At 34.8% G+C, this 13,589-nt stretch overlaps 1 long non-coding RNA gene and 1 other non-coding gene across 2 annotated transcripts; one reads left to right on the top strand and one right to left on the bottom strand.

Moving 5' to 3' along the window:
- Positions 1-307: 307 nt before the first annotated feature.
- LOC141278554 (uncharacterized) lies at positions 308-13,288 on the bottom strand. Its single transcript, XR_012331384.1, has 3 exons — positions 13,261-13,288; positions 9,383-9,466; positions 308-1,471 (listed from the first exon to the last, which is right to left on the bottom strand). It is a non-coding gene; the product is annotated as an uncharacterized lncRNA (long non-coding RNA).
- Positions 11,729-11,800, top strand: TRNAE-CUC (transfer RNA glutamic acid (anticodon CUC)). The gene has a single exon. It is a non-coding gene; the product is annotated as a tRNA-Glu (tRNA).
- Positions 13,289-13,589: the final 301 nt, after the last annotated feature.

Raw genomic sequence — 13,589 nt, 5'->3', positions numbered from 1 at the left:
TCCCAGAAAAGCAAGTTAAGAACAATAGTTCTAAATCTAAAAAAAAAAAAGAAATTCTTTGCTTTCATATATGTTATTTTCAAGATTCCTTTAAAAAGTGAGTAATACATTTAGTTTTATTTAAGAAATATTTTTTGGCAATTAAGTTTTTTTAACATCTTTATTGGAGTATAATTGCTTTACAATGGTGTGTTAGTTTCTGCTTTATAACAAAGTGAATCAGTTATACATATACATATGTTCCCATATCTCTTCCCTCTTGCGTCTCCCTCCCTCCCACCCTCCCTATCCCACCCCTCTAGGTGGTCACAAACTACCGAGCTGATCTCCCTGACCTACTAGAGAATGGACTTGAGGATATGGGGAGGGGGAAGGGTAAGCTGTGACAAAGTGAGAGAGTGGCATGGACATATATACACTACCAAATGTAAAATAGATAGCTAGTGGGAAGCAGCCACATAGCACAGGGCAATTAAGTTTTAATTGATCTTTTATTCTTTACATCTTGAAATTATTATGATTTCTTAATACATATATTACTAATACTGAAGTATATTTAAATATTTTTTGTGAGTATAGGAGGTAAACCCTTGACAAGATTTACTTTCCACCATGATCATTTAACAACTGAGGAATTCAGTGTCATGAGAATTAGATTCTTATCTCTTTATTTTTTTATCTATTTATTTTCACTAGATCATCCACTGATTTCTAATGTTTTGTATTTGAGGATATTTAAAGTTCAGCATTTTTACTTATGTATGAAATATATTTACTCATTCTAATAATTGTTAAGATTTTTATGATTAGGTTAAGGAGAAAAGTTTATTAAATTCTTCAAAAATCTATATAACCTCCCCATATTCAGAAAGACCAAATAACCAAAAAAATCCTCTGTTTCTTTATAGAAAAGCAGTTTTTTGAAGTAAATATAACATAGTTTTATAGTTTTAAGTAAGTGAGTGAAAAAAACTGTAGCATCTTTTATTTAAAAAAAAAGAAAAAGATAGATTGCAGGAGAGTAGTCCTTAAGACTTGCTGACTGCTCTGCTATGAATCCACTTGGAACTGGAGTGTGTTAGCAGTGTTTGAAAGATATAGAGTGCTCCCCACATGATATATGTTAATTGAGTTAGAGTCTCACCTCATATAACTTAATTGGAGAATGATAAATATTATTAAATTTCAAGATGGCTATGTGGATAACGGAACGATAGAAAGACAGGGCCACAAGAAAATGTGAAATAGTGATATGCCTGGGACAAGGAAAGCAGAATGTATTCTGTTTGGATATTTTACCAATAACTGTACAAGTAATCAAGGAAAGTCCAAGGCAAGTATTCCCCCTTCCCACTCTTGAAGCCTGTTTTGCATTTCTTGTGTCTTGATAAGCATCAACCTTCTTCTCTTTTCTGCAGAGAATAAATCAACTTTTTCTCATGAATAAAATAAATCCTCTTAAACAGTATATCTGGAAGAGAAAATAGACATTATTTTTAAAATATCAAAATAAACTGGATTAAATTTAAATTTTAAAAATGGGTTTTTAAAGGAAGATGCATACAGTTTAGAGTAGAACAACCTAGAATTATTGAAATTTACTCACAGCTTAAATTTAGTTTGCCTCTCTTTCTCCATTGTTTGGAATAATGTGCATAAAAATGTATCTATAAGCAGTAAAGCACGTGATTGACATCTTTTGTAAGTGCTAAAGACTTTTTTGAGCTCTTACTCTTGGTTATGAGAATTCAGCATTTATATGTGCATTTCATGAATCTTAGTAAGTCTAAAGAATTCTTTACTGACCTCAAATATAGCCCCCCTAACCATGTCTGTCTCTCTAGGCACCTTTGTATTCAGGTACTTCATATAAAAGGAAATCAGAGTAAAAGATTAAAAACCCTAATTATCTGATCCAAAAATTTTTTAAAAAGTAAATAAACACGGAGAAATAAAAAATCCCAATCATAGTTCTCTATTAAACCTTTGGAAGTGTAGATATAAAACCAATTTAGAAAAATTTCCTTTAAAGCCTTTCAAAATACACCATTTATGGCATATTCAGTCTTTTTAAATTACTAATTTTTAAAACTATTATTGTTAAAAGAACCCTTCACTGTAGATTGGAAACTTCATTTGGGGAGGTATAATGCTGTCTTGTTCAGCTTTATGGTCTAGAGCCCAACGAATTCCAGAATGGGTGAATCCATCTTTACTGAAAATATAGGTTTATTTATAAATTACAGAAGGATAGTAACAAGACTCCTTTGAAAACTTAAATTTAAATGCAGTAATAAGAGTAAAGAACAAGTGGAGATATTCATTTAAATTATGAAAAACTGATGAATGTTGATGTCTCAGTTTCATATTTATGAAAACTAATCCAGCAAGAATATGAGCATTGTTAGTTTTGACATCTTAAATATTTTATTTTAACTTAGCAGAAGTTTGCTAATATGTAATAAACTCTACTCTGAAAATATGATTGAGTATACATTTTTATATTTATAAAATAAAGGGAGACTTCCATCATACCAACACAACCAAAATTACTTTTTTAAAAAATTTTTTATTGGAGTACATTTGAATTACAGTGTTGTTAATTTCTGGTGTACAGTAAAGTGAATCAGTTATACATAATCATATATCCACTCTATTTTAAATTCTTTTCCCATATAGGTTATTACAGAGTATTGAGTAAAATTCTCTGTGCTATACAGTAGATCCTTTTTAGTTATCTATTTTATATATAGTAGTGTGTATATATCACTTCCAATCTCTCAATTTATCCCTCCCCCCGCGTATTCCCTGGTAACCGTAAGTTTGTTTTCTACATCTACATTTCAGTTTTGTAAATAAGTTCATTTGTACTATTTTTTTTTTAGATTCTGCATATAAGTGATATCATGTGATATTTGTCTTTCTCTGTCTGACTTACTTCACTCTGTATGACAGTCTCTAGGTCCATCCATGTTGCTGCAAATGGCATTATTTTGTTTTTGGTTTTTATGCCTGAGTAATATTCCATTATATATATATACCACGTCTTTCCTATCCATTCCTCTGTTGGTATACATTTAGGTTGCTTCCATGTCTTGGCTATTGTAAATAATGCTGCAATGAACATTGGTGTGCATGTATCTTTTTAAATAATGGTTTCCTCTGGGTATGTGTCCAGGAGTGGGATTGCTCTGTCATATGATAGTTTTATATTTAGCTTTTTAAATATAAAACTGTACTGTTCTTCATAATGGTTGTACCAATTTACATTCCCACCAAGAGTGTAGGAGGGTTCCCTTTTCTCCACATTTTCTCCAGCATTTATTGTTTGTAGATTTTTTGATGATGGCCATTCTGACTGGTATGAGGCGATACCTCATTGTAGTTTTGATTTGCATTTCTCTAATAATTAGTGATGTTGAGCATCCTTTCATGTGCTTTTTGGTCCTTTGTAAGTCTTCTTTGGAGAAATGTCTATTTTGATATTCTGCCCATTTTTAATTGGGTTACTTTTTTTGATATTAAGCCGCATGTTCTGTTTGCATATTTTGGAGATTAATCCCTTGTCGGTCACTTGGTTTGCAAATGTTTTCTCCCATTCTGTGGGTTGTCTTTGTTTTTTTTGTGGTTTCCTTTGCTCTGCAAAATCTTTTAAGTTTAATTAGGTCCCATTTGTTTATTTTTGTTTTTATTTTCATTACTCTAGGAGGTGGATCAACAGAGATATTGCTGAGATTTATGTCAGAGAGGGTTCTGCCTATGTTTTCCTCTAAGAGTTTTATAGTATCTGGCATTACCTTTAGGTCTTTAATCCATTTTGAGTTTATTTTTGTGTATAGTGTTAGAGAGTATTCTAATTTCATTCTTTTACACATAGCTCTCCAGTTTTCCCAGCACCACTTATCAAAGGGACTGTCTTTTCTCCATTGTATATTCTTGACTCCTTTGTCATAGATAAGTTGACCGTAGGTGTATGGGTTTATCTCTGGACTTTCTATCCTCTTCCATTGAATCTATGTTTCTGTTTTTGTGCCAGTACCAAACTGTTCTGATTACTGTAGCTTTGAGACCCCAAATAGCCAAAGCAATCTTGAGACAGAAAAATGGAGCTGGAAGAATCAGGCTCCCTGACTTTAGACTATACTACAAAATTATTTTTTAAATGACATTTTTAATCTGGTTACCAAACACTAATTTACATTTTTCCACTAAGCAGACTCAGTCTTTGAGAAAATTTTTAAACAAGATATAGATATATCTTTCAAATTATTAATGTAGCATATAAAGGGCGTAAAGGGGCATAGACCTCTTTCTGTTCAGGATGTTTCCTACATGGAAAGTTAGCAGAATTTCCACAGCTCAACTGTCATTTGGTCTTTTTTAAGAACACTGTTGATGTTTAAACTCTTTTATGGGTGCCAAGATTCACTGTTTAAATATTCAGCTTTAGAACGATTGCCAAAAAATGACACAGTGCTATTTCCCTTCTCTTGAGAGTATGTTTGATTTATAAAATTAACTTGTGTTAAAAGTAAGGCATATTTCTGCCAGGATTTCATTAGACAAGCAGATACTTCACATCAAACTCGTGTAATATTTTTTTCACTTACCAATGCTTCAAATAAAATACTTGCATTTTTCAGTTCATGCTATCCATGAAAAAAACTCTTTTAAAATGGGCCAAAAGAGGGAAATATTTTAATGTCATTTCTATTAAAGTGCAGAAAGCTTGCTTATCAGTCTCTTGGCCTAATTCTTTACACATTCAGAAAGTCTCAGAACTCTGAGAGAGGACTACATTTTCCTTAATATGAGGTCTGACAAAGATTAGACTTAAATGAATATCATTATCTAAACAAATAAAAAACACTGGTTAATTATTACACTATAATTTCAAGGCTTCTATAAAAATCACATTCCTTCCTATTAAAATAACATTTCTATATGTAAATTCATAGGATTTAATAAGAGCATACTCATAATTATTTTAGCCACTGCTCTAATTAAGATCTGTTCCCTCTCTCACTCAGACATAAGTCATACTCAAAATCTTCTTCCTTGATTGTCTTTATTTTCTTCCCTACTTGGAATGACATGGGCTTTTCATTCATCGATTTATCCTTTCTAAGAACTCAGTGTTACTCGGTGCTTCTGATCTGGCCCTGGTTTTGTTTCAGTTTGTCAGTTCTTACACAGCTTCCATCGAGTACCACCTGTAACTTTGGGGAAAGTTAGTTGAGCTCTCTATCTTTCAATTGACTTATCTATAAAATAGAAATAAGCAAAGTATGTACTCATAAGATTATTGTGAGGAGTACATAAGCCGAGTGCATAAAGCAGTTAAAATAATATTCAACACACAGCAAGCTTCAAGCCTTTATTATCCTTAGCACAGGCTTTCAATGTTCTTTTCTCCACAAAGTCTACACCATTTTACACTTCCTTCACCTTGTGAATACTTACTGCATTTCTATGCAGTAGCATATATCTGTTACTTAATTATGAATTAATTTTCCGTAATTGAGTCTTGTTTCATCAAGGCAATTGCAGTCCCCTTGAAGATAGCCCATCTTGTGTAACTTGGTGTTTGCATTCTACAATGTTTGGGTGCACGACATCTTTTTGTTTGTTTGTTTGTTTTTTGTTTTTGTTTTTGTTTTGTGGTATGCGGGCCTCTCACTGTTGTGGCCTCTCCTGTTGCAGAGCACAGGCTCCGGACGCGCAGGCTCAGTGGTCATGGCTTATGGGCCCAGCCGCTCAGCGGCATGTGGGATCTTCCTGGACCGGGGCACGAACCCATGTCCCCTGCATCGGCAGGCGGACTCTCAACCGCTGCGCCACCAAGGAAGCCCTGGGTGCATGACATCTTTGATAGCTTAAAATCATACTTCTACTACTAACAAAAGCAGTAGTATCATAACAAAAATAGCTAGCATCTATTAAACTGTGACTATTGCCACTTTAGTGCTCTACATGCACTGTCTTTTTAAAACCTTATACTATTCTGAAATGGATCCTATTTTCATAGCTATTTTACCAACGAGGGAACTGAGAAAAGGGAACGTGGAGTGACTTTCCCAAGGTCACATAACTACCAGCAAGTGTCGTCATTGGTATGCCTATGTGGGTTGCCTGGCCTGAAAACACATGGCACTTCTATCTTCCTCACAGTCCCAGAGCTTCTCACTCTTGATTATTGCATGAACTCTTCATTCTTCTTTCTGTACTTCTGTCCAGTCAGTTCCACATAGCACCACATGTTCTGTGTTCAGTTTCCTGTAGCACTAGGGAGAAGGGTGGTGATTAGTAATAATTTGAAGCCTGCCTCACTATGGAATCTCTATAGGGTTTTCTTTTTCTGTTCAGTTAAAGGAATGTAAATAGACTGGAGTCTGTCAACACCATATAAATCTTTATCTAAATTGGATTCTTTAAATTTGTAATTGCTTTTCATTATATTTGTATAGCAATTGCTTCATTAATATGAATGTCTTGCAGGTTTTATTTTCCAACTTCTTAACAAGAACTTGTCATAGAATAAAATAGTCAGTTTCACAGCATATTATATTGGAGAGGCTTTAGAGACCCTCTAGTCTAGTATCTTTATTTTGTCAGTGAGGAAACCAGACCTTTAAGAGGGGTCTTTCCCACATGCCTTAATTAGGCTGACAGATAAGCTGCTGCAACGGAGATTCAAAAGTGTAAGAACTATAAAAACATGACGTTTTCCTCTCTCTTTTCTGTGGAAGCCCTTATATGAAAGGCCGAGATCATCCAGGGAATCTCTGCTCCACTTTGTCAGAGAGCCAGGTTTTTGTCCTTTGTTGCTCCCATCTCTCCTACAGTATTTTCATATTCTGCATGATAGAGGCTGAGTCACTGCCTTGACACATCTACCAACAGGAAAGGGAAAGAGAGTATGTGATGCAAGTGTTCTGCATCTAAAAGCCAAGATCCAAAGGGGCACATGACACATCCACTCGTATTCTGTTGGTGAGTTTAATCACATAGTCACACCTAACTTCAGGTGAGACTACAGAATGCATTCTAGGTCGGCAGCCCTAGAGACAATTTGGGCACTATAGTAATAGGGGAGCTGGACTTTGATGAACACCTGGAGGTCCCACCAGGCCACATAGAATATATAGATGGAAGACTTATACTGCCAAAATCATTTACATTACTTTATGTTGAATAAACATATAACGCTAATGTTTTACAGGGTATTGGTCTAATATTGTTACTTTCTTACTTACATATCGTTGTTGTGCTGGTGCTGTTTCCTACTGAAACTTTTGAGAATAAAAACATTGTGTCTGTCAAAACTGTTCTGTATCTTCAGGACAGTTGATGTTGTAGGGAGACATGTTGTGGTTGACTTTTTTTAATGTAATAAAGATACACACATACAAAGAACATATGCTTATTATATATTCAGAGCTTTTTGAGATGAGGAAGATGATAAAGACATTCAAGGGTTTGTATCTATTAGTAACATAAGACTTTCTGAGTTACGGACTACAAGAAGAGGCATCCTTATATGTGAAGGTTGCATGAATAATTTCATTCATAACCATGGTGAGGTAGGTTATCCACACTTGGAGTAAGAGCTATTAGGAATGAAAATCAGAAGGCTGCCTTATTTATACTTTTATTATTTTATAGCAGCATTTCTGTATAATGCCTTGATTTTGGAATAAAATCTAATTAGAATTAAACTTAAGAAGTTCAAAGTTAGACAGTTATTTGCATTCAGCTTCTATAACTGTAACAAAACACAGCACAACTGTCTACAGCCCAACAGCTGCTATAACAGTCTACAGCACAACAGCTGTAGACTGTTGTGTTTACAGAATTACATAATGGCAGAGGATAAGATGCAGTTCGATCCATTTGGTTCCTTCCTTCATGTGTATTCATTAGCTGGGACAACAATTTTTGTATGTAACTCAGATGGGAGTCTCCAGAATTGTCATTTGGCCCATAAGCCCCACTTTAAACTTTCTAAAATTTACTTATCAAAAATAACTGAGGGCTTCCCTGGTGGCGCAGTGGTTGAGAGTCTGCCTGCCGATGCAGGGGACACGGGTTTGTGCCCCGGTCTGGGAAGATCTCACATGCCGCGGAGCGGCTGGGCCCGTGAGCCATGGCCACTGAGCCTGCACGTCCGGACCCTGTGCTCCACGACGGGAGAGGCCACAACAGTGAGAGGCCTGTGTATCGCAAAAACAAACAAACAAACTGATTTTATTTGTTACAGTATTCAGTATCCATATGGTACATAAACAAAATGGGAATATCAAAGTGTATATCATACACAGGGAATTACATATAACTCTGGGATTGTACATTACTTGTACAGGAAACATATCATTGAAATATAAACAATAGCAGCAATATTGTCATAAAATGGTTGTATATTGTCCATATCATTCATCGATTTTATAAATTAGGAGATCTGGGATGATGAATTCTAATTGAATATCTGTCCAATGAATGTTGACTCTTAAAGATGCATTCACATATGACTGCCTTGTTCATCAGCAGATATTAACTGTTCATTTTGAGTTATAGAATCTGAGTGATTTGAATTTGAATCCAGGCTTAGTCACTTACAAGATATGTGCGTTTCTTAGTTAAGTTACATAAATTCGCAGGTTCTCAGACTTCCGCTCTAGATAATAGGAGAATAAATTCTTACAGACTTCTAGGAGGCAGTAGAAATTGGTTTAAAAGGCTAAAAAGATGGCTAATACAGCTACAGATGTGTAGTGTGTGCCCCCGAAATGGTAGCCATTTCCAGTCCATCTCTGCTCCCACGTTATTATAGGCAAAGACTGAATCTCATTTATCTCCACATCTCAACAATGCCTAGTTAAATGCCTTGTACAATAGACAGATATTTGTTGAATTGACCTGAATCTGAAATAGAGGATAAAAGAAAATACCAGTATAATTCAAGAGAAAACATATCCCTTGGTTTATATTATCTGGGTATCTCAGATGAAAAATATATTTTATTTTCCCTTCTGGTCTGAAATATCAGATAATATCCTAAGTCCTCCAATTTAGTTTGTGTGCAAAGACTCAGTCTAAGATGAATGTTTATGGTTTTCCTTTGGAACTAAAGTGTTTTGGCACTTGTTCAATTCACTAGATGTGCTATTAAAACAGCATAACTGATTAAGCAATTTCACTCAGGTGCAGGTTTGCCTAATGTTGCAGACCTCCTGCAATAACCTGGAAAAATAAATAGGGAGTTCAGAGGTTACACTGCTTATATAGTCATTAGGAATAAGCTCCATAGTGACATGAAGTGATTTTCTTAATTGTAATTTCTCCCCTTTTTCTTATACTTGGGTCTTAAATTATAATTGACTACCTTCCTTGGGTACTTCATGACAGGACTCATGCAGACCTCTAAGTATATATAAAGAAGAGAACAGATGTTAAATCTCTTCCTCACCTAAAATACAAATAAGGAAAACACACAAGAAAATAAAATCAGCTGTGTTCCCCAAAAACCCATTTTTCTCATACGTTTTTGTAAATTTTTATTTCTATCTTGAAAAAACATTTTCCCTTATTAAAACAGTGTTCATCCTAGAGTTTACATGTCACATAACCTGACAAAACTGTTAAACTGTAATATTACAACATACACTACATAAATTTAGATTATAAATGTGCTCACATTTCTTACCTTCCTAAAAACGTCCACTGGCATTAGTTGCAGGGAGTTCAGTGTTGCTGTCACCCACCCCTCCCACCACTATTTAAGAATCTAGGGCTTAAACAATCCAAAAATGAAGACAGAGTCCTGCTTCTAAAAACCAGCCAGAAAGTTCACTGCTTAATGCTGTTTCTCATGATCACACAGTGAGACTATATTAATTTGGAACTGTGTAGTCTCTTGGGCATTTGCATAATCTGCAATGAGCCCTTGATGATCTGGGTCAATGCCTAAGCTCAAGGATTAGCTCAGGCATTGCTCAAATCCCAAATTTGGGATTACATTTGCGATTCTCTTAGTTAATCATCTGCAGACACAGTGCTAGGTATGCTGAACTCTAAAGACCTAAGCCTCTCTTGACAGAACATTAGGGTAATGCATTAGCTTAATCACTAGTTTACAGTCTCCTTTCCTCGTGGGATTGTTTTTAAGGGTCTTGGTCAGGATATGGTAGTGACCTACAATGAGTTCCTACCTTTGAAATCCAGTTCCTCTTTAGATTTGCATTCCAGAGTTTTCATAGAGTAATAGCATCTTTTGAATCAAAATAAATGTTGTTATACATTTTACCCTGCTAATTGGTACATTTTGTCACATTTTATGTGAATTTGATGTAAGAAATATTTACATAATTAGTATTATTAAGTCTTCAAAGGGATATGAATTTCTCAAATCTTAAAATAATCAAGAATTGGATGATTTCAAACCTGACAGACAATTGGATTATAGACTACATTTCTTCTATTAAATTATAGTATTTTCACAGGAGCTATAAATAGAAATATTGCCATCTTTTATCAGAATTAGTGAGGAATATCCCCTTCCTTCCTCTTGAGAGTGGGTTGGACTTTGTGACTCATTTCTAATAAACCTAATATGTCAGAAGTGACAGTGTGGGATTTCTGAGCCTAAATCCTAAAAAGCACTGTGGCTCCTCTCTTGCTCTCTCTCTTAGATTGTTACTTCTGAGTGGATCCAAGTGCATTGAAGTTGGATTTGGGGAGGGTTCCCACCATTCCCAGAACCGTGTATTAGTTCACTGTGCCAAAACTGTTTGTGTAAACAATATGGTTTATGCTGACTACCTGCTTTCCTTCTGGGAAGCTAGAATTTCAGTACATGCTAGGCCAAGGGTGCTTATGTGACCAATCCCTAATAAAATCCCTAGGCAATTAGTCTTTAATGAGCTTCCCTGGTAACAATATTTCACACATTCTGTCACGTTCACGCCTGGAGGAATTAAGCATGTCTCATGTGAGTCACTGGGAGAGGACTTTTAGAAGTTTGAGCCTGTTTTCATGTGGAATTTGCCCCTTGTGCCTTTTCCCTTTACTGATTTTGCTTTGTATCTTTGAACCAAGCTGGCACATCATTTTTATTTATATACTGTCCTATGAAAACAAAGTTGGGATGAAGGAATAAGAAGCAACAGTCACCAAACAGAAACACTGGGAACCTCTATGTGTGCACTTTTAGGTGCTAAATATCAAAGCTGAGAGATACACCTTCAGGGTAAATGGTATTCGATGAAAGAACGTTTGAGTCACAGTGCCTAAATCAAAGCTGTGATCTTGGCTAACTCTCCTCTTTTCTTTCCACAATGTCCTTAAGCAAGTGCTTCATCCAATAGAAAGGTCTTCATAACTGTAAATTATGAACTAATAATTTTCACTGTTTAGTTATCTGTAAAAACAGTTAATAATAGTACCTAAGTACTCATAAGTTTATTCTGAATATTAACTACAAAATGAATACAAAGTGATTTGAAAATCACTGTTTCTGGAACATCTTGAGAGTTCAGTAAATGTGAATTATTAATTACCATAGAAAATAGGAAAGAAATACAAAAAATTCTTCAAGGTAACAGGGAGACTAAAAGAATGGGGAAAAAATAAAACAACTGAGACATAAAAGATAACAAAAAAAGGCAAAAAATAAGCTAGTAGGAGTCAGTAGCTCAGAAAAGGAATGAAAAAAAAAAGTAGTCATGGGAATTCCCTGGTGGTCCAGTGGTTAGGACTTGGTGCTCTCACTGCCGTGGCCCTGGTTCAATCCCAGGTCAGGAAACTAAATCCCACAAGCTGCATGGCATGGCCAAAAGAAAAAAAAATATATCAGATGGAACAGCAACTACACAAAATAATACAAATGATAGAGAAATAAAGAATCAACCTGAGGAAACCATCAAAGTACTGAGACAAAGAACAGAGATATTTTTTAAAAATAGACAATAATAAATGTGAAAAATAGGCAAATGGATTCTAACACATGCATAATTATGCTTCTGAAAAAGAAAACAGAAAAATAAAACAATAAAATGTATATTCAAAATGTAATAGATGAAAATTTTCCTGAAATAAGAATTTGAAGAGCGAAAAGATACACATAGTAATCAAATATAAGACATATCTTAGTGAAATTGAACTGAACTTCAGGAATAAATAATCCTGTGACTAATCAAATGAGAAACAGAAAAAAAGCAAGAAACATACATTGTTGTTGAACTACAACAACTTAAGAAGTTTTAAGGCAAAAAAGACTCAATACATTTACACCCATCTAAGTTCCTTTGATTAAAAGGCAACAATCAAGCATTCTCAAGTTTGCCAGAATTTAAGGAATACAGCATTTAAGTGTCTACCAAAGTAAATTTTAAAAGACAAGACTCTCCTTGCCTGCCTTTTGAAGTGGGTTGAAGGTTGGAAATAACTCCACCTGCAAAGTGGCAGAACCAAGGAGAAGACCTATGATTAAGACCTCAGTTATCCAGGGTACCTAACAGAGAAGAAAGATACTATATGAAATGGGGAAGACCAGTGGTGTTGGATTGGAATTTAAAGTATAGGTGTGAGTTTTCTTTTCATTAGTTCATTTTCTGAATATTCTATGCTAAATTATAGATATATATATATGTAAAATATATAAATGAAAACTCCACTGGAACAATGAAACCATCTCTATGTTGGGCTTCATTAATTTCTTCCCAATATTTGCCTTCTGTTTTTCAACATTAGAGCATTTTTCTTGACAGACAAGAGGTAAGCAAAAAGGAATATGAACAATTCTACTTTTGATGCCTATACATTGTGAGTATAAATCAATCAGTCAAGAAACCCTTCAGTTAGTCCTGAAATGGGATGGTTTCAGCGAATTATACAGGGGATGTAGTAGCACTATCCAAAAGCAAAGCATTTTCAAATAAAATCTGAACTGGAAGTCATGTTTCCCTCTTAAATGGATGAAATATAACTTTTTCCCTCTTTTCAAAGTAGTACATTACATAGCTCTGGGCAGAAAGCACAAATAAGACCATAGGAGGCCTCTCTGCAATTAAGATAAGCACATGCTCAATTCTTAGAATTTCCTGGTAGCTTAAAACATAAATACTTAAACAAGTATATAAAATGTGTGGAATATTTTTAAAGCTTACATTTAATACAATCATGCATTTAGTAAACAAAAACAAGACAATGGAATTTTATTATCCACTGAAAAATTAGGTTTGAATTAGAGATAAAATCATATACCTAAATTTGAGGCCCTGTGAATGTGAGACCTGGGCCAAACTGCTCTCCTGTCCTGGAAGGAGCTGTAGAAGAACACAGAAAATACAGAAGTACAAATTGCTGCCATCCAGCCTAGATTCTAAGTCAGAGATTTGCATTATTGCAAGATGCTAACCTTCCAATCAATTAATTTTAGGCCAAAGTAATTAAAGCAAATTTAAGTTAGGCTGTTAAAGATGGAAAATGGTCTGCAAATAAAAATAAGAGCCTTGAAACTAGCAGTGCTCATCTGGTGGAGGAGAAAAAAAAAAGTGAAGTTCACCTAGTAGAGGATTAATCTAACCTGAAAG

Source organism: Tursiops truncatus, chromosome 4 (genome assembly GCF_011762595.2).
Source record: "Tursiops truncatus isolate mTurTru1 chromosome 4, mTurTru1.mat.Y, whole genome shotgun sequence".
NCBI classification, from domain to species: domain Eukaryota; kingdom Metazoa; phylum Chordata; class Mammalia; order Artiodactyla; family Delphinidae; genus Tursiops; species Tursiops truncatus.
The sequence above is the reverse complement of the archived record's forward strand: the minus strand, read 5'-3'. Positions and strand labels throughout refer to the sequence as shown.